Source organism: Pinus tabuliformis, chromosome 1_1 (genome assembly GCF_031772625.1).
Source record: "Pinus tabuliformis cultivar Carrire ecotype Pingquan chromosome 1_1, CPIR1, whole genome shotgun sequence".
Taxonomy (NCBI): domain Eukaryota; kingdom Viridiplantae; phylum Streptophyta; class Pinopsida; order Pinales; family Pinaceae; genus Pinus; species Pinus tabuliformis.
The window spans coordinates 514,753,372-514,774,833 of NC_142297.1; the positions used below are offsets into that span (position 1 = coordinate 514,753,372).

At 37.5% G+C, this 21,462-nt stretch overlaps 1 pseudogene; it reads left to right on the forward strand.

Annotated features, from left to right (window-relative positions):
• The window catches only part of LOC149214046 (glutamate synthase 1 [NADH], chloroplastic-like), a 55,329-nt pseudogene extending 34,072 nt beyond the window's left edge, over positions 1-21,257 (forward strand).
• Positions 21,258-21,462: the final 205 nt, after the last annotated feature.

Sequence of the window (21,462 nt, forward strand, 5' to 3'; positions counted from 1 at the left end):
CTACTTATATACTTAGATCCTTTGTCAATACCTCAGACCAAAACCACTTAGGACCAATACCTTGGACCAAAACCTTGGATCAAAACCTTAGACCAATACCTTGGACTAAATACCTTGGACCAATACCTTGGACCAAAATACCTTGGACCAAATACCTCGGACCAAAACCTTGGTTTTCCAACATGTATGTGCTTTTCCTCTTGTGGGAGTGTGTGTATGGGTATACACTCTTTTTGTTCTATGGACTTGCATATACTTCTTAAACTGCTTTACATCAACCTTTTCCTTTACCTTCTTTATTCTGATAAGTAGACCTTAGTTCCATCTTCTTGTTCTTCTATACCAATTCCCTATTACCTCTGAATAGACCTGTTACACTGTAATTTACCATATTACTTCTGAAATGATTCCTTTGAACTACCCTGCATTTTGTCCAATATGTAAACACAACTACCATGCATTTTGTCACATCTGATATCTCTCCTGTAGATTCATCTAGTTACCATATACAAGTCAATTGTTCTGCTACAAGTGGGTTGCCATCAAGTACAACACATGCATCATAATGCCAGCAAAAAGATATACATTCAGAGGAGATGAATTTTTAGAAATCAGATTTTTTAAAGTATTAACCGACTTAGAATTGGAATGATTTGAGTTAGCATGATCCAAATTAAAATTTAATTGATTTAGAGAAGGATTATTGGTGAGATTAGATCGATCCACATTAATATGATTTGAATTAGAATTAGAGTTCGAACTTCAGATGTTGATAGCGAGACCATGGGGGAAATCAGAACTTATAGAGAAGGATGAATTAGTGTGATACGAACTATAGTTTGAGTTAGTAATAAAGAGGGAGGGATCATGGGGGAAGACAAAAAAAAGTAGATAAAAGCATGGGGGTGTTTAGAGACCCGAGATTAAATCGAATTGGGTAGCATTGGATCGGAGTAAGAGGGTGAGAGGTTATGTAAAGAGCAGGTATGAGATGGAGAGTTAGGGTTGGCTGCCATGACGTGCCGTGCTGATCACAAGAATCAAGGGAGAATAGGAACTAGAGGAAGATGCATAATTTTTTTTAACTAGAATTGAATGGATCAGGAACATAATTAGGGAGAGCAACATTTCACGAGGTGAGAGGGCTGACTACTGAGTTGGTCAACGAAGAGTCGTGAGAAGTTGAAATGGAGGCAGGAGTAATATATAGCATATTTGAATTGAGAGGATTGGATGGAGAGCTTAGGGGGGCTTTGACTGATAGTGATGGAGAGCTTGGGGGTGGGAGTCGATTGATAGTGATGGAGAGTTAGGGCTAGCTACTGCGTCAATCACATGAATGAAGGGAGAATAGTGTTGGGTCCCTATAATACTAGTGATTACCCCATTACTATTGTAGTTATACCCCTTATTAATATTGTTGTGCCCCTATTTCCCCCATACTGTTATTATTGTGCCCCATAGAATCCCTCTATTGTTATTTTTGTGGCTTTATATTATTATTGTTAGGTCGGTTGGGTTATATTGTGACTCCTTAGACTCCTATATATAGAAAGGAGGTTTTGTCATTTGGATCATCCAAGAATTGTTCATTTATGTAATGTAAAGGAGGTTTCCCCTCCAAGAGGCTGAATTCTAAGGCGTTGATCTATCTTTTCTATCTTTTCTTGAGCTGGTTTCATAACATTTGGTATCAGAGCTTTGGATTCTAGGGTTTCGCTGCTCCAAACAGGTCATCGTGGAATTTTTGCTATAACTTTTTTTCTGTGACGTTTCAGAAGCTAAAAAACAAACCCATTTGAGAAGACATCGCGCTGAATCTCAGGTCCAAATTTCAGAGCTTTTTGCACTATATTTGCGGAGATATGATCTGAGGAAGTTGGTCTTCTTGCAAACTCCTGAATTACATTCCAAACAGGTGACTTGGGGAAAATCATCATAACTTTTTCCTTGAGCATTGGATTGAAATTTCGTAAGAAGGTGCAGAAAGAGGACAGACTATAGTTTCTTATTTATATTTTTCAGAGCCAAAGGACGAAACAGTGACTCGTGGCATGTCGTACAAGTTCGTTATACTGAACTAGTCTATAATCAGGTCACTGTGGGATATTTCGCATAACTCTTCCTCGGAGAATCCAAATTGGATCAGACTAGTGGCATTGGAAAGAGGACACATAGGGCTACCACAGGTTGCAATTTCAGAACTATATGATCTAAAAGTATAGAGATACATTAGAGGCAATATCGAGCTCCTACAAAGTGAAGAAAAGGTGTGTAGATTCTTTTAAATATTTTCTTAAGAGTGGTTTGAAAATTTATTTTGAAGGAATTCAAAGGGCTAGTAGAGCATTATTATCGGTAACTGATGCCCTGAGGAAAGAAAATGCAAACACCTAGTAAGGAACCTGAAAGCTCTAGCATGACTCATGAAGAAGAAGAAGAAGAAATGCTATATGATATATCAAAATTACAAGAACAAGTGCAACAAGTGTCACTTGCACAAAAAGCAACAGAATCTAAGATGGATGGTTTAAGGAAAGATTTAGAAGCTAAGATGGATGGTTAAAAGAAAGGTGTAGAAGCTAAGATGGATTGTTTAAAGAAAGGCGTAGAAGCTGAGATGGATGGCATGGAAGCTAAGGTGAATGGCATGGACGCTAAAATTGATGGCATGGATGATAAGATGGAAGAATTGAAGATAAATATGAATAAGTTGCTACAAGAAATGGTCACTAATAGTGAAAGGGTACTAAAGGAAACTCATGATGAGAACAAAAGAAATGTTAATCATGATTCCATAGACTCTAATGTTGGATTGAAGACTCACCATATTCCAAAAATTGATATGAGGAAGTTTGATGGCAAGGATCCCACCACATGGATATTACAGATGGAGCACTTCTTCGATCTCAATAATGTGAAAAACACACAAAAGGTACATATGGAAACTTTATATTTGGAACCAAATCAGTTTGTATGGTATCAATGGCTTTGCTTTCATAAACAACTTATCACTTGGGTAATTTTTAAAAATTGATAGCACATTATGAGGATACAAAAAGCAACACTTTTTTTAGCCAATTGATAAGTCTCAAACAAAAGGGTTCAATAATGGAGCACATTGAGGAGTTCCAAAAATTGAACATAAGGGTAAAAGATATTCCAGAGGAGCATAGGATTGATGTGTTCATAGGTTCTTTAAAGGATAATATCCAACATGATGTTCGCCTTTGGGAACCTGATTCATTAGAGAAGGCATTTAGGTTAGCAAGAAAAATAGAAAGCAAAATTATGGCAACCAGGAAGCATACCACTCACAACTATAAAGTCGGAAGTGTTGTTTCCCCTAGTCTTCCACAACCTATAAGGTTGACACCTCAACAATTGGAAGAAAAAAGAGCAAAAGGGCTTTGTTACAGTTTTGATAGCAAATACACTAAAGGTCATAAGTGTGCTAAGAAGAAATTATTCTACATAGATTGTGAAGAGGAAGAAGAAAAGGAGCAAGAAAGGTCAAAAGAAGAGGATATACTCCAGGAAAAAAGCCTAGATGAAGAACAAATAAATCCGACCATATATTGTAATGCATTGGCGGGAATTACCACTCCTCAAACCATCAAGATAGAAGGACAAATCAAGAAGAAAAAGGTAATAGTGTAGATTGATTCAGGAAGCACCCACAATTTTATTCATTGTAAGGTAGCAAAAGAATTGAATTGCTTCCTATATCCAGCACCAGAGTGTCAAGTGATGATTGCAAATGGAGGAACAATAAATTTCTCGGGAAAGTGCCATAATATCAAGCTATCCATGAGAGAATATGTATTGACTAGCCCAATGCTTTCCATTCCAATGGGAGGTGCTGATGTTGTACTACGAGTCTAATGGCTACAATCCTTGGGTACAATAGCTTTTAATTTTCAAGAAATTTTCATCAAATTTTCTACGGAAGGAAAGGAAGTTGAATTAAGGGGTATTGTAGGGAAACCGGGAAAGATAATCAGCTCTAATGGTATGACAAAGCTTCTAAAAAAGGAACAAAGAGGTGTAATTGCACAATTGTGTTCGCTAGATGTTTCCACATCAGAATCATCTATTTCTCCAGATCTCCAAAAAGTCCTAGACAATCATTCCAAGGTATTTGAGACTCCCAAAGGTCTCCCACCTATGCGTGATCATGATCATGCTATTCATCTGATTCGAGGAAGTGTTCCTCCAAACATCAGGCCGTACAGATATCCCTATGTCCAAAAGGGTGAAATTGAACGTATGGTTGTAGAAATGCTAGAGGCTGGTATAATTCAACCGAGTCAAAGTTCTTTCTCTGCTCCAGTAGTATTGGTGCACAAGAAGGATGGATCATGGTGCATGTGTCCAGATTATAAGGAGCTCAACAAGCTCACTATTAAAGATAAGTTCCCCATTCTTGTCATTGATGAATTACTGGATGAATTGCATGGATCAATTTACTTCACCAAGTTGGATCTTCGTTCAGGATATCATCAAATCAGAATGAAGACTGAAGACATTCCAAAAACAAAGTTTAGAACTCATGCTGGTTTCATAACAAATAGGAACTGGAGGAAGATGCATAATTTTTTTATTTATTAGAATCAAATGGATTAGGAACATAATTAGGGAGAGATGCATTTCACAAGGTGACAGGGGTGACTGCTGAGTTGGTCGAGGGAGAGTCGTGAGAAGTTGAAATGGAGGTGGAAGTAATAAATAATAGATCTGAATCGAGAGGATCAAATGGAGAGCTTGGGTGGGAGTCGATTGATAAGGTGGAGACAAGGTTTGACCCGTTGACACTGGAGACGTTGGAGATGGAGTCATGATTCAGGTAGTTGACTTCTGAGGTAGCATGATGCTTTGATGGTTGACAAAGAGGTTTGAGTTGATTACAAGGGTGATGGGTAGTTAAAACAGGTGAATGCTACGAAGAGGGATGAACGAGGGTTAAAAGAGGGTGATTATGGCTGCAGGTTAGTGAGCACTTTGGAGGTGTCGGGACGACTATACAATGATGAGAGGACTGGAAGGCTCTGGGGGGCCAAAATCCAAAGACCACGAGAGGCAAAACATTAAGGGAACCTCTACCAAGCTATATCAGACCATGAAAGGTTCTCGGGTCCCTTTAAAAAGTGTTTAACCCTTCATACACAGTGGGGGGGACATAATCCATGGACGATTCTCGGTTTCTTCTTTTTGTAGGTGCTCCAAGAATTCCCTTTTGTTGTTAATTGCTATTCTTCATTTCAATTGATTTATTTAAGTCATTTGTGGACATTAATATAATTTTATTTTATTTTGTTTCTTGCTTGATCTTGCAATAGTGTGTTTGCATTGTGCAACCTTTTTCTATTTAATAATTAACATCTTGAAGCTGACAAACCTTAGAATATTTGCAACCCCTATAACAGAATTATTTGTCTCCCATCCAATTGGAAGAGTTCTCTAGTTTTTCTGAGAAACTCAACCTGCATGATTTCTTCCTGTTGCATTATTTTCACAGGTTTCAACTTTTATCCTCAATAAGTTCTTTGATATTACATTGGGTACAAATAAATCTATAGAGGTTTGACTCATGGGATACCAATGATTCCCCACGGGTCTTCCCAAGTCTCAACTAAGCCGAGTTACTTGGATCATACTCAGCTTAAGACTTGGCTGAAGTTGTTAAAATTTGGCTGACTTTTCAAGACTTCAAAGCCTAGAGGCTAGACTTGTGATCCAGCTCACTTTTCAAAATATTAGAGTCCAGAGGCTAGACTTGTGATCCAACTTAATTTCAAGACTATTGAGACTTGGCTGAACTTGTTAAAATTTGGCTCACTTTTCAAGATTTCAGAGTCTAGAGGCTAGACTTGTGATCTGGCTCAAGACTTGAGAGTCTAGAGGCTAGACTTGTGATCCAACTAAGTGTGAAAATGAAGATCCTCTGTGGAAGTATGAAGAGTTAAACACATTTTGGAGGGTAAATCACGCTTTGCAGATAAATATCAAGTGTCAAATGTTGTATTATCATATAATATGAGATGATCTTATGAATTTGTGCACAAGATATTCTTTTATAACTTTATATGGATTTGGAATGTCATATTTTTTGTGCACAATTACTATATTTTGTTCCCAATATGTGAGTTTTTTGGTAGTTGTCGAGGCTTGCCCATTCTTGACCAGAGTTTTGCTAGGTCATTGATTCTTCCCAAGTTCCACGAGCCGAGTCTTTGCCAAGTTCAAGTCTGAGTCTCACAACTTTGATACAACCAAAGACTTGCTTTATCTTATTTCTGGCCAAATCATGTAAGAGAGCCTATGTACGGGTCAGATTATTCTATTTAATGTTTAACATTTTTGTGCTAGAAAGTCTAGGAGCCTCTGCAACCCCTCAATAGAGTCATTTATCTCCTAACCAACTGGAAGAATTATGTTGTAGTAATATTTTCCTTTTCCAAGAAACATTACGAGCTTGTCCATGATTTATCATTTTAACAGGTTTTGACTTTGACAAGTTCTCTGACATTACATCAAGCATAGATTCAACCAAAGACTTTTGGGAAATGGTTTCTTCAATTCTAATGAAAAGGAATTCCAAAAATACATTCTCATGTCCCAAATCAATTGTTGTTCAAAGAGTGCAACAACTATCATGGGTTCTTAGCCCTTATGATTATTGCACATAATGTAATTAAAATCATGTACATGACCATATGAACCAAATGCATTTTTCTTTTTGTCATGTTGAAAATAAATTCTAATTCGAGACTATATATGTTATGATAGAACATGAATGCATCCCCTGTCATTGCTATAAATATCACAGGTTCCAACCAACACCACTTTTTTTGATGTTCCTCCTAAAAATGTTCCAATATTCTTGGCAAATGCATTGCGTTTTCAGTTGAAATGTTTGTTTGATGGTATTGTCTCCTTTAACAGTGGTCTCTTGTGCTTGATAGGATGTATATAAAAATCAGAATCAGAGAAGAACACTCAAAGTTTACATTTTCTTTGAAGATCAGTCTCCAGATAAAATTTAAAGTATCCTCTTATAATATATAGGCCTCTGCAAACTAAGCAATCTATATGTGGCATGGGATTTTTGTTGCTTCTTATCTGCCTTTCTATTTTTTCTTTTTCCTTCAGCGTTGCAAAAATTGTTGAATTGGGTTATTTTTCATGAGGTTTTCACATTGCTGATATGATGTGCCTCAAGATACATGATTTTTTAGGTATTTGAATATATTAGAATATTTTGAAAAGATTGTGATATATCTGTAATATATCGTGACTTGACTCAAAATATTGCCGAGGGTGAGACAATATACTGTTAAAGTGTGAAATTTTTAATTCTTTTGCTTCTTTTTTTTTGGCTACAATTTGGTTTTTGGCCAATATGAGTTTTCTTTTCATATTTATGTGGTAATGTGATTTTTTTTATGTTGTTGGTGTTTTAGATTAAAAAAAGGAAAAAAATGGAATATTTTTGTCTTTTTAAGTTTGGTGATAATTTCTTATTTTTTTCTTGATCTTTTTTTTTTTTATTTATAAAAGGTATCTTTCCAAACCTTTGGTGATATATGCCCCAAACAATATTTGCAACATCTTTTTACTATTGTGCATGTGCCTTTAGCTTTTTTACTGTTGTTTTATTTTTAAAGCAATCCTATTGCTACACAAATGGGAATTAGTAGGTGATATAATTTTGAAGATCACATGATTTCTCATTTTAAACGTAGTTAGCTTTTCGTTTCATGGGAAGAATAGAATGCCACTTTGCAACCTTAAAGTTCAAAATTCAGTTGTTTATTTCTTCTTTCTTCACCAACCCATTTTATTTTTTCTTCACCAACCTGTACCTATCAGAACTATTACAATGAAGAGTGGGATTCCCTTAAAAAACCCAAAGACATAGAAGGCACTATCCCATCCATGGGAAGTCCCTGTCCTCTTAACATACAATTTATCCTTGGCTACACAAGTCTGATTTAGTGCTTTGAATAGGAGCAATGCACGCATAATAACATGTATTCTATGCACCATGGCCCTCTGTTTTCCACATACATAAATCAAAACCCCAAAACAAAAGTAAAGTGAGGGCAATTGGGTATGACCTGCAGGAAGGAAATCCTTTGCATCGCCTTACAAATTGTACATTTTAGTGTGGACATAATTAAAATTTGTATTGAGTATGACAGTTTGAAAAAAAGAGACTATACTCATTGGCATCTACAATAGGGTATGAGTTATTATATGTATTGTCTGCATCCAACTCCTTGAAGTTGAACAGTGGTTTGATGTAATGACTGTTGAGGACACAATAATTGGGATTATCCTCCAATTCTACTAGAACCTGCACCAAAGATTCATCTGACAATAAGAAAAAACCCATTATGGAGAGATCCGGATCAGGGCCTTGCAGTGTGCTCGCCCATGCCACATCTTTTAAAAATATTTCAACATGCCCCATGTGAGTGAACCCAATTTTTTCAAACATAATCATGGCTCTAGAAACTAAATCTTTTCTGGAGTTTCTGACCTCCGTAGAGAAAATGGGTAGGATGGAAATCCAAATTGTTGCTATGACCTGAACATAGATGCACAACACAGTGGGGAATATGAGGTTTTCCATGGCTGGAACACCCAATTCTGGACCCAGATCTAATTGTTTGAGAAAAATCCCACAAGGAATCAAGACTTATGGAACATTCTGAAGCCAGCTGAAGACAGGGGAATTGTTATACTGCAGGTAAGCGAGTCAAAGAGGGAGGGAATTTATAAAAAGAAATAGGAATCCTACATGGATGGAACAAAGATTGATTGTTCATAAGGGAAAAAAGGTAGTGAATTTTCTTGGCTAGGGTTATAAAATGATAATAGTCCAACTAACCCACCTCTTACTTCAACTCCAAGCAAGAATCTACCTCAGAATCAATTTATGAACTAGTTTACTAGAAACTACATGAAATATTGATTATATATATAAACCAGTTGAATTGGCTTATCGAATTGGTTATGTACTGAACCAACCAGTTTGATATGGAACTAGTCACTGAACCAGTTCAAGGGCCAGACCATCCTCTTTTAGGGTTAAAATGGCTGAATTGGTTGGTTTTGAAAACCCTTGTACTTTGAAATATATTTTATCATTTTAGGTAATTCTCTTGGACTTTTTACATTAGATTCTGAGAACTTTGACTTGAGTTGAAATTGACATTTTCCAATAATTATATCTTACAGTATTTATGTTTGGATTATGTTTCCCTTGTTGGTTAGTGGTCTTGGTTTTCAGAAGAGAGGTCGGCCTTCACGTGCAAATGATAAGAATACAGAGCCCAGGTAATACTATTTATTGCAATAGTTTATTTGAGTGTGTTCATCAAAGTATAATTTTACTTGTTTATCTTATGTTGCAATTCAATTCTTTTATTTTTCCATTAGAGTTACGAAAAGAAAGAATAACTTACATACAAGTAGCTAGGAGGATTACCAACAATCTAGGTGATTATGTAGTTATTGTTAGACTTCAGAGTGTTGAGATCATTGAATGTTAAGAAAACTCACTGTAACCATGTTATGTAAGGAGCAGAAAGAGGGTAAGGAGAAAGAGGACCAAATCAATAGTTGCCCCAAAAAAGTGCAACTTAGATGTAGATGATAGAAGGATAAATGAGTTTGTAATGATCCTAAATAGGAATACAAGTGATATAAAGAAAATAATCTGTGCAGCAAATTATAAAAACGAAATACACATTAAACATTCACAGAAAATCTACAAATATGGAATTATTGAGCCATTTTATTAAATTTCTAAGGTCCAAATACAATGGATGACAAGATGGTGACCCTAGGCTTGTCTCAAGGACAAGCTGGAGTAAACCCAGGTGATGGAACAACTAAGATGATGGTCGTTCAGTTGTTGCACCACTTTGCATTGCACTGTCCCAACAAACTACTGATATGCAACTTTGAATTACTAGAATGTGCCCAAAAACTACCAAAAAATTTATATACTTCAAGCCTTAGACTCCTTGGACAAAACCCAGAAAAACCCAGAAGAGAATTTCTTTGGTTTTGACTTAGGGTTTTTGGCCTCCTTGGAGCCTTTCCCCAGCTACTACAACCAAATTCAACTTGCAAGAAATAACTTGCAACTCCCTCTCAAAATACCCCTGGAACGTTGGGCTCACTTGTACTGACTAACTCCTTGCTCCTCGGATGACCCTTGGTCCAGATGACTGCTCTCCCAGCACCACGAGTTTGTTGCTACAGTGGCCTCTACGCTGGTCCAACTTGTTGCTACTCCAGCAGTGTTTCCTTTTTCCACGCTGCCTCCTCAACTCTCGGCTCTCCCAGCAAGCTGTGAATCCCTTTTTTCTGGTCTATTCCTGGCTCTCCCAGCATGCTGTGAATTCCCCTTGCTGATTACCAACTCCTCCTGCGTGTTCTCTAGCTGCCCAGGAATACGCAGTTTCTCCCTGCACTGATGGCTGAAATGTGTGATTGTACCAGAATCCCTGAAAACCCCTATGTAACAGCCTCCCTAGGGCGGGCACAGATGGTCCCCTGAAGAAGAGGTTGAATCTTCCCTGCAGAAGACTCATGGCTAAACAACCAGTAGACTCGTTGAAAAACAGAGCGTACAAGATGAGTTTGTTTGTCAAAATAATCAAAACACTCAAAAATGAGAGTTCCATCCCCTTTTATCACCTTGGGCTCCCTTAGCTTCTTGTGGGCCCTGTTATCACTCCAGGAAACTCTCCTAGGTTGTAGCTCGGAGATGCCTGGTAACATATAAATCTTCAATATTGTTCTTGGAACTATTGGAATCGATGATGGTTTGGATCAAGTCAGATGACTGTTTCAACTCTGTTTTCACTCAAGACATGCATGAACACTCTCAGCTTTACAAGGCTTTAGACCACTAATGCTCAATAGTTTATAGATTCAATGGATAGATGGAGAATATTGACTGTACCAGCAGATGCATACATAAACACATAAGAATGGCTAGCTAAAGAAAGTAAATGAAGCTTGCAAATCTAATTTATGAACACAGAGATAATATGACAGTTATCTGGCATTAAACAGAGAAGAAAACATGAATAACCTATTCAAGTGCAAGCTTAGAACAGAGGAGAAAATGGGAATTGAATATGTAACAACAACATAAGCTTATATTGATGGAATGAAGATGAGACACTGAGAGGAGCAGAGTCTCCATAGTCTCCAAAAGTTGAACCCTTAATACTTCTAACTTTTAGCCCTTTATAGGCTTTTTACAAATTATTCTCTCGGGCTATCTGAGGCTCGATGTGTCTTAATCTATCCCCTCTGGCTTCTAACTGCTTGATTCCATGATTAGACAACCATGAGCCATAAGTCTCTTTTTCTAACAACAGAGTAACTAAATTCTGGTAATTTTGCCACGCTGTCAGGTAGCTCGCTCATGCCAACAATGCTCCATGATCACTTCTGTTGGTTCGGCTGTGTTGCACTGTTTTTTTTCCCCTTACAGCCATATATTCCCTTATTTCAGTTCACCTGTTGACTGTTAAATAACACGAACAGAGCCAAAACAGATCTATCAGGTCCGTCCCCAATCGTTGTCGCATGTCACGAATGGCCTATCCCTTTTTTTTTAGAAATACAATTAAACATTGGAAATACATTAAAAATGGCTCATGGAGGACTTCAAATATTATTTATTTTCATTCCCAAACCCCTTCGGGTCTGGATTTGATCGCATCGGCGCTATTTTGTTGTGTTTTGTTAAATAACGAAAATATGCAAAATACATAGGAAAATGCCTTTCGGTGGATCTCAAAACTTATAAAATAATGGTTATATATCCATCGGGTCCCGTTAACTACATCGTGCGTATACATGTATATGTATATGTCCACTCCATTGTGTTTGTTGATTGCAATATCGTGATGCAATTAATCGCAATCACATATTGCTCATGCCCCAAGCCAATGTAAGCGCTCTTTATATTTTCTGATAGCGATCCTGTGATGCAACATGGGCCGTTGATCTGCATGCTTGATTGACGGTCCTAGTTGACTCCGCCAGTCGCCATCGCAAGTTTTATATGGTCCACGCCGATATCCGTCGATTGCCACCACCGATTGCGATCTGTTGATCAGATCTGGACCGTTGATCGGCTAGATTTGACGACTACTGTGCATTTCACTGTTCAGACCTCCGATACTCAGTTTTTCACTGTTTCCTTGGGTTTTTGCCTCCCGATAGTGTTTTTCCGCCATTCTAAGGGCTCTTCTCATGTGGTTGTTTTGATCTTTTGAATGATCTTTAAGAATGTTTTGAAGATTTCGAAAGTGTTTTGGATCCATTTTGGACCACATGCCAACAGGGCTAACACTGGCTCCTTCTAGGGATGAAAGTCTCCATGTGAGATTTCAAGAACTGCAGACTACTGCCTTTCCAGTAACAATCAAAACAAACTTATCTCCCAGTGTTCCATTGGGCATGGATTTTATTTTCATAGAAAACAAAAACTGAAAAACCCTATTACAATATTAAGGCCTTAAAGCCTCATATGAAGTAAAGTTTCAAAAACCTCCCATTGACTGGGCCATCAAAAACACCTTCCCCCTCCAAATTGTGCAGAATGAAAGTATTGTTCATTTGAACTTGAGCAATGACAAATGGTCCCGTCCATAAGGCATCAAATTTATGATGGTTTCCCTTCTTTTCCTTCAATGCATCCCATTTGAGAACCTAGTCACCAACTTGAAAACTGTCCATTTTTGCCTTCCTATCAAAGGTTTCTTTGATTTTCTTTTCAATTAAAGGCAATAAGAGAGGGCTTATAGGTCTTAATTTCTTCTTAAAAGGGATGGTGTTCTTCTCCAGTGGAATCTTATCTTGAATGATGTTGGTGTCATAGGTCTTAAGATCATTGTACTCCCAAGAAAAAATATCAACAAATTGTTTCAATAGGGTGCAATACTCGGAATTTTGGGCAGAAGACAAGTGAGTGGACAGATTTATGTACTTCGGATGGGCTGGACTCCCTACATTATGTCTATGAATAGCAGACTCATTTTCTTTTTTGGCAGGCTTATAAGGTACATCATTATGATCAAACAGCTTCTCCAGGGGCACCAATCCTTTGGGTATATGGTTGTTAGGTAGCTGAACAATGTTGTCCTAATCAGTCTCATCCTTTAGCTTGGACTGGTTGCATTCTTCAATAGTTTTGTTTTCTTGGTCGATGTGCATTTTAGAAAATTCATCAACGACTTGTAAAAACCTATTAATTTCATCATCAACTTCAAAAACTTTCCAGTATTTGACATTGTCAGGCAGAGATGGCCTATATTTCACCTAAAATTCATAATTCAACTTAGGAGGCAAAGGAGGAATAAACGTGCTAGCAGACACAACAGGGGAATCAGCAAGTTGGTTCTTCATTCTCGGGATGTAAGAAATGTTGAAAATATTAAAAGAGTCCTTGAGCTTCCATACCTCATCTCTGTATGCTTTCAGCCTTGGATGCTTTGTTTGGAAAGTTTTGTTGACCTGCTGAATGATAAGTTTTGCATCTCCAAACACCTTCAGACCTTTGATGCCAATTTCTTTAGCAGCGTTTAAGCCCAATATCAAGGCTTCATACTCTGCTATGTTATTTGTGACCTAGAAAGTTAATTTGAAATACAAATGAATGCATTATTGTGTGGGGGACACAAGGACTACACTTGCCCCTGCAGCTTCCTTAGAGGAAGCTCCATAAAAGAACATGTCCCAAATTTCTGGGCCTTCTTCCTCTACTATCTGGCAAACCGATTTCTTAAGCTACATGGAGGCCAACTGAGATTCTTCAATCTGAAGAATACAGGCTCCAAAATCAGTGTCGACAGCATAAATGCGATGATTAGTGGGATTCCTTTCATCACTGATGATATAAGCCAACTGAGCTTCTCTATATAATCTCATACTCTCACCTCCAAAAATTGGGACAGTAGCATAGGACAGATCATTTTGCAATGTTCCACCTAATCTCTTGATCTAGCCTTCGGAAAGCAACATGCCAAACTTGGGGGGTACATCTGCTACCACAATATCTATCGTCATGCTCTTCATAGGCAGTTGAGATGAGGTGATGGCTAGGTCTTTGATTAATCCAAAACATTTCACTTTTCTAGAGTCAAAATAAAACAAGTCATGATAAGGCTTGGTAATGTCAAGACCCAACTCATCCATGACAGCCTTGGGCATTAGATTATGACTGGCTCCTGTGTCCAGAAGGTAGTTGTGAAGGATTTTGTCATGAATAGTCAAAGAGCCATAGATGATGGGGAGTTGTCATCACAATTTTCAATCATTGCGCTGAGAACAATAGCTAGTTTGTCATCTTGCAGATTTACATAGTCAGTGGAGGCTTGGAGGGCTTTAGACTCAAGGGCCTTGAGGATATATTTCTTGAAGGACTCATTCTTCACTAGTTCAATCAGAAGTATAGGTATGCTTAGCTTCTAAATTTATGATTCAAAACTGAAAGGTGAAGGACACTTGTCAAGGCCTTTTACCTCGTGAGATGGAGCTTTAAGGATGATGGGATCAACTGCCAGTCATTTCTGCCTTTTAGCTTGCTGTATTGTAGGGACAACAGATCTCTGAACATGAGTTTCCTTGGAATTATTCATCTTTGACCTCAGATCATATCTTTGTTGATCATTAGTTTTCAGAACATCTCCACCATCCCACTCTTGGTTGATCTGGTCATTAAAAAATGACTTTTCATAGGCAGCTGAGGTCAAAAAGGAGGCACTACCTTTGTCTTCTAGACAATGGATCTCATCATCTTCTTCAAACTGCTCTTCTTCCATGACTACATTCTGGAAAGGGGTCTTCACCCTTTGGTCTTCATTGGCATCTTTGCTTCTTTGTAGAATTTGCAACTGCTCATTAGCTCTTCTATATGGATTTGGGTTTCTAGGAGCAAAGGTATTAGGAACTCTTCCTTTCCCAGGGTGCTACTCAACCTTTAATTTGGAGATTTCAGAGGCTAATTACTCTATCATCTTGGTCATTTTATCTATCTTGGGATCTAAGGATGATGATGATTCACCCCTCTATCTCCTTCTATCAACATTCCCCTTGAGCTTCTCTACATCCATGATGTTTGATTCTACTTCCAAGGTTGCATCCTACATATCAGCCAAGATAACACACCGTCTCTCCCTCAGTAGTAAACAGAAGTCAAAATCAAAGGCACTGGCATAGGTGATTTTAGCAAAGGTAGTGGTGGGTTTTACTTCAGCAGGTATCTTGTTGTACATGTGGTTAAACCTCTTAATAAAATCGAACAACAACTCACCATTTTCCCTCTTTAAGTTGCCAAAATCAGTGTGGTAGTAGAGTAGATCCTTCTTATCCCCAAAATGCTTTAGGAATACATCATCTAAAGCCTCAATATCTGCTATAGACCTTAGGGTCAGTTCTCTGAACCGTTTTCTAGCCTCTCCATCTAGACTTTGGACAAAGACTCTCATCCATATATCATCTTCACTAATGTCCAGGTTATCAGCATAGCTATAGAATGATTCAAGATGTTCCTCAGCTGAAACACCTTCAGTCCTAGTGAACTTAGGCCTATAGTTCTAATATTCTCTAGTAGGCATGGCATTCAAAGGAGTGGGAAGTAGTAGAGGTCCATACCTAGTAGCTATGATTCTTTCCATTTTGGTAGGTGCTTGTGATCTTGCCATAGCTATGGTGGCTATAAGGGTACTGGAAATCTGAATAACAGGGGGTTGAAGAGTGACTAATAGGACTAAAGGAGTATGATGGATAGGAGGAGAGGTTTCCTCTAGGCTTGCAACAAAAGGAGAACCTAAAGAATAAGGAGCTCTATGGATCTCTAAGATTTTTTCTTCACTACTAGTATTAGATGCTATACTCTCAACATGTATTTGTTCTATTACAGGATTTTCTTGAAGAGATATAGAATATTGTTTAGAACTACCTGAACCTGATGCTCCTTTCTGCAACTCCTTTCTTTCTTTGATGATTTTTTCAGGGTCAGGTACTGGGTCAGTTTGTGGTTTTTGAGGATTTATCCAAGTACGCCTCACAAACTAAGCCAAAACTATGAAGTGGATTTGCCAAGAGGTTCATCCTCCAGTAGAGTCGCCAGATAGATAGTTACAACCAAAAAAGTGCCCAGACTTTGTCTATCATCAAAGCTGGATCTGGGTCGTCTCCCAGGGAAGTTGAGCTTCAGTCTCCTCTCCCCAGCAATGATTCCAATTATGTTATCACTCCAGGAAACTCTCCTAGGTTGTAGCTCGGAGATGCCTGGTAACATATAAATCTTCAATATCGTTCTCGAAACTATTGGAATGGATGATGGTTTGGATCAAGTCAGATGACTGTTTCAACTTTGTTTTCACTCAAGACATGCATGAACACCCTCAGCTTTACAAGGCTTTAGACCACTAATGCTTAACAGTTTATAGATTCAATGGATAGATTGAGAATACTGATTGTACCAGCAGATGCATACATAAACACATATGAATGGCTAGCTACAAAATTAAATGAAGCTTGCAAATCTAATTTATCAACGCAGAGATAAGATGACAGTTATCTGGCATTAGACACAGAAGAAAACATGAATAACCTATTCAAGTGAAAGCTTAGAACAGAGGAGAAAATGGGAATTGAACATGTAACAGCAAAATAAGCTTATATTGTTGGAATGAAGATGAGACGCTAAGAGGAGCAGAGTCTCCACAGTCTCCAAAAGTTGAACCCTTGATACTTCTAACTTTTAGCCCTTTATAGGATTTTTACAATGCTCTCGAGCTCTCTAAGGCTTGAGGTGTCTTAATCTATCCCCTCTAGCTTCTAACTGCTTGATGCCATGATTAGACAAGCATGAGCCAAAAGTCTCTTTTTCTAACAGCAGAGTAACCAAATTCTGGTAATTTTGTCGCGCTGTCAAGTAGCTCACTCGTGCCAGCGATGCTCCATGATCACTTCTATTGGTTCAGCTGTGTTGCACTATTGTTTTTCCCCTTACAGCCATATATTCCATTATTTCAGTTCACCTATTGACTATTAAAAAACACGAACAAAGCCAAAATAGAGCTATCGGGTCCGTCCCCAATCGCTATCGCATGTCGAGAATGGCATGTCCCTTTGTTTTTTAGAAATACATTAAAACATTGGAAATACATCAAAAATGGCTCATGACAGACTTCAAATATTATGTATTTTCATTCCCAAACCCCTTCGGTTCTGGGTTTGATTGCATCGGCGTTGTTTCATTGTATTTCGTTAACTAACAAAAATATGCAAAATACATAGGAAAATTCCTTTCGGCAGATCTCAAATCTTATATAATAATGGTTATATATCCATCAGGTCTCGTTAATCGCATCGTGCGTATACATATATATGTATATGCCCGCTTCATTGTGTTCGCCGATTGTGATATCGCGATGCAATTAATCGCAATCGCATATCGCTCATGCCCCGGGCCGATGTAAGTGCTCTTTGTATTTTCTGATAGCGATCCTACAATGCAACGTGGGCAGTTAATTTGTGTGCTTGATCGATGGTTCTAGTTGACTCCGCTGGTCGCCATCGCAAGTTTTATATGGTCCGCACCGATATCCGCCAATTGCCACTATCGATTGTGATCTGCTAATCAGATTTGGACTGTTGATTGGCTAGATTTGACGGCTACTGTGCATTTCACTGTGTAGACCTCCTATACTCAATTTTTCACTGTTTCCTTGGGTTTTTGCCTCCCGACAGTGTTTTTCTGCCATTTTATGGGCTGTTCTCATGCGGTTGTTTTGATCTTTTGAATGATCTTTAAGAAGGTTTCGAAGACTTTGAGAGTGTTTTGGATCCATTTTGGACCACATGCCAATAGGGCTAATAGGCCCCTCCTTCCACTAACTCAAATTCCTTCCAATGTCCTCGTTGGCCAAATTCGAATCATGCATGGGTGGCCTCCACATTCCACTAGATGCCAAAAATAATTCGAGCTACCTATAGTTCCTAAGTTTCTGCGTGTGGGATTCTCCTCTTAAACCAAAATTGTTGCCAAAATTGTGTAGCAGCACCCTGTTACAAATGGGTTTGAGAAGGGACATGATAGAGTTTGGGACATTGGTTTCTCTCGAAGATCAGGCTTAAGGACTTGCAAGTGCAAATAATAGAAGTGACAATTTTCAATTAGTTTTTGGGGTCACATGCCAAATTGAAGAGATATTATCAGTTCTATATCATGATGGGGATGTTTATTTTATTTCTAATTCATGAGAAAATAAGGTGAAGGGTGAGCAGATGAAATTACGTGACAAAGCCAGACTTGTCAACCAGAAAATGGGTCATCCCAAAATAGTGCAATAGAGTGTTCCAAGAAATGAAGGCTAGGAATATTGTGAAGGAAGCAGAGGAGGTTGACTGGATGAAGAAAGATTCCTTTAAGGAATTGAAGAGGATGGAAAAAATTGCTTCAAATCAACATAAAAAATGACAGGGCTTACAAGGTACATTTTCATGTAGTTCAACTCATTTTTTGTTTATTTTAATTTCAATTGTATAACATGTATATCTATTATCATCATCGAGTATTAACTCCATAGTATAAAATCCTTGACTCGTTCAAATGATTTGAAAATGTCATCAAATATTAAGTTGTATAAATGTTGAGTGTGATGGATTTGTCATGGAGCTAACGTTTCTGTCTAGTTTGCAACAAAGTGAATAGAAAGTGGTGGCACAAAGACATAGAAAAATAGATAATGTAGTTAAGCACCATGTTTTTTTGATGTATGAGAGTGAGAGTCTTGCATATAGATATGTTTCAATATAGATGAATGGCTGGAAATAAGTCGTTGAGGAAAACAAGCCAGGGAAACTACTGAAGACACAATCAACTAGGTTTATGAATTGTGGAACCCGCTTTTGTCATCAAGTTAAAGTCCATACATCATTTATTTTCCCCTAATTATTTACTAAAATAGAAATTGAAACATAATGTAGTTATACAATTCAAACTTCATATGTTATAACTTATATTCATTGTTTGAGTGTTTTCCTTTTTGTATATTGCAAAGCTTCTTAATTACATTCCTTGTTCATGTATATTTTTTGTTTTGCTATATTGTACACTTGTTTTTATTCTAAATGTGTGAAACTTTTTCCTCCATGTAGGATAATAGTGTATGTCCTCTTGGGAACAAAATACCTCAATGAAATGAATTAGTGCACCAAGGGCATTGGCAAGAAGCATTGGACCGACTGCTGGAAACAAATAATTTTCCATAATTCACTAGATGTGTATGCCCTACCCCTTGTGAAGGTTTGTGTGTACTAGGAATAATTGAAAATCTAGTATCTATTAAAAGTATTCAATGTGCCATCATTGATAAATCTTTTAAGAAGGATAGATGGTTCCACGTCCACTTGAGAAGATGACAGGGTATGTGTCTTTCCTTTATAATTCTTAATGTCATTCTTATGATGCTTATAATTTTGAAAATAATCTGTCTGTTTTCTATGATGTGGTGAAGTAGATCTTGATATGGATGGGTCATTAGATGTAGGAAGAAACTTGTTATAGTGGGCAGTGGGCCAGCTAGTTTGGTTGTTGCTGATAAACTTAATAAAGCTCATGGGAACTCTGCCATTGTTTATGAATGTGTTGATCGAATTGGAGGTCAGACAATGTATGGAGTTCCTAATATGAAAAACAAACTTGATGTTATCCAACGACAAGTTGATCTGATGGTAGAGGAAGGTGTTAATTTTGTTATGAATGCAAATGTTGGATTTGACTCTCTTTTCTCTGTGGAGAAGATTCACACTCAAAATGATGTTCTGCTTTTGGCATGTGGTGAAACAAAACCACAGTACACTTTCTATATTTGATTTCAATTCATATTTTTCCCATAGGAGTCGAGGCCCTTGTTGTATAGTGTCAATTTATTATATATATATATAGATATATATTGTAGGGATCTCCCTATGCTTGGCTGTGAATTAATGGGAATACATTTTTCTATGGAGTTCCTTCATTCAAATACCAAGATTTTGTTGGACAATGGATTGCGAGATGGAAAGTTTATTTCTGCAAAAGGGAAAAGGATGGTTGTCATTAGAGGAGGATAAGCTGGAATTTATTTTATAGAAACAACCATATGACATGGATGTAGAAATGTTTTGAGTTTGAAGCTCCTTCCACAACCCCCAAATTCTCGTGCTCTTGGGAATCTTTGGCTTCAGATTTTTTTTTTTTATTCATCTTCATCTAAATAAAAATTATCTATCTATTATTTTCTATCATGTTGTATCCTAGTACAATTCCATGATTATGGGTCTTTGTTCACTTTTTGGTAGTGGCCTAAGGTTTTCTGAGTAGATTATGGCCACCAGGAAGCTATTACCAAGTTTGGTAAAGATCCCAAGTCATATGAAGTGTTGACAAAAATGTTTATAGATAATGACAATGGAAATGATAAAGGGCTTGAATTGATTAAGGTCAAATGGGAAAAAGATGAGTGGAAAGTTCTAGTTGAAAGAGATGGAGGGCACAAAGGAAATTATAGAAGCAAAACTTGTTTTCTTAGCAATAGGATTTCTTGGACTAGAACAGGTAAGCTATGTTTTTTTAAGCATCAAATTTGTTGCTAAGGTCATATAAGACTTTAATTTTTTATTGATAAGCACAATGTAACGATTCAGGTCCAATCTGAATTTAGTTGACAACATTCATTGTTGGACTATGTTTTCTTCTTTGGAAAATTGAGTAATTCAATGATATTGCAACCTTCCCAATCCATAACCTTGAATACACATCTTTTCAACATTTATATTATGTGTCTAAAAGATACTGGACATACACACCATATTTTCTAGAATTTCTCCATTTACCTCCTCACTCTAATTTCAGTTTTTTATTTGGTTTGACAGATTATTGCAGAGAAGCTTGATATGGAAAGGGATAACATGTCAAATTTCAAAGCCAACTTTGGTGATTTTGTAACAAGTGTTGATGGTGTTTTTGTTTCTAGTGACTGTAGACATGGATAATCACTAGTTGTTTGGGCCATTACTGAAGCAAGACCAACAACTACCCAGATAAATAAATTTGTGATGAAGGAAGACCAATTGATCAAAACTTGTGAAGATAGTGGAGGACAAGGATAAACACCCAATGTTCACTTTCAAAACATAAGTGCCCCTTGGGAAACTTGTTGTAGAAAGTCATAATCCCAGGAAAAATGGAAACAACATGTCAAACATGCAACTCACTTTCCTTGTTATTGAAGTTGTGAAAGGAATCAAAGGTCAAGTTCTCTGCTTTGAGTGTCTCACATTGCTATTCATTAATACTAACAAGGAGGGAATTTTGGAAGCATTAATTGTCTGGTCCAAGGCATTTGTGATGGAAAAATGGTCTATACG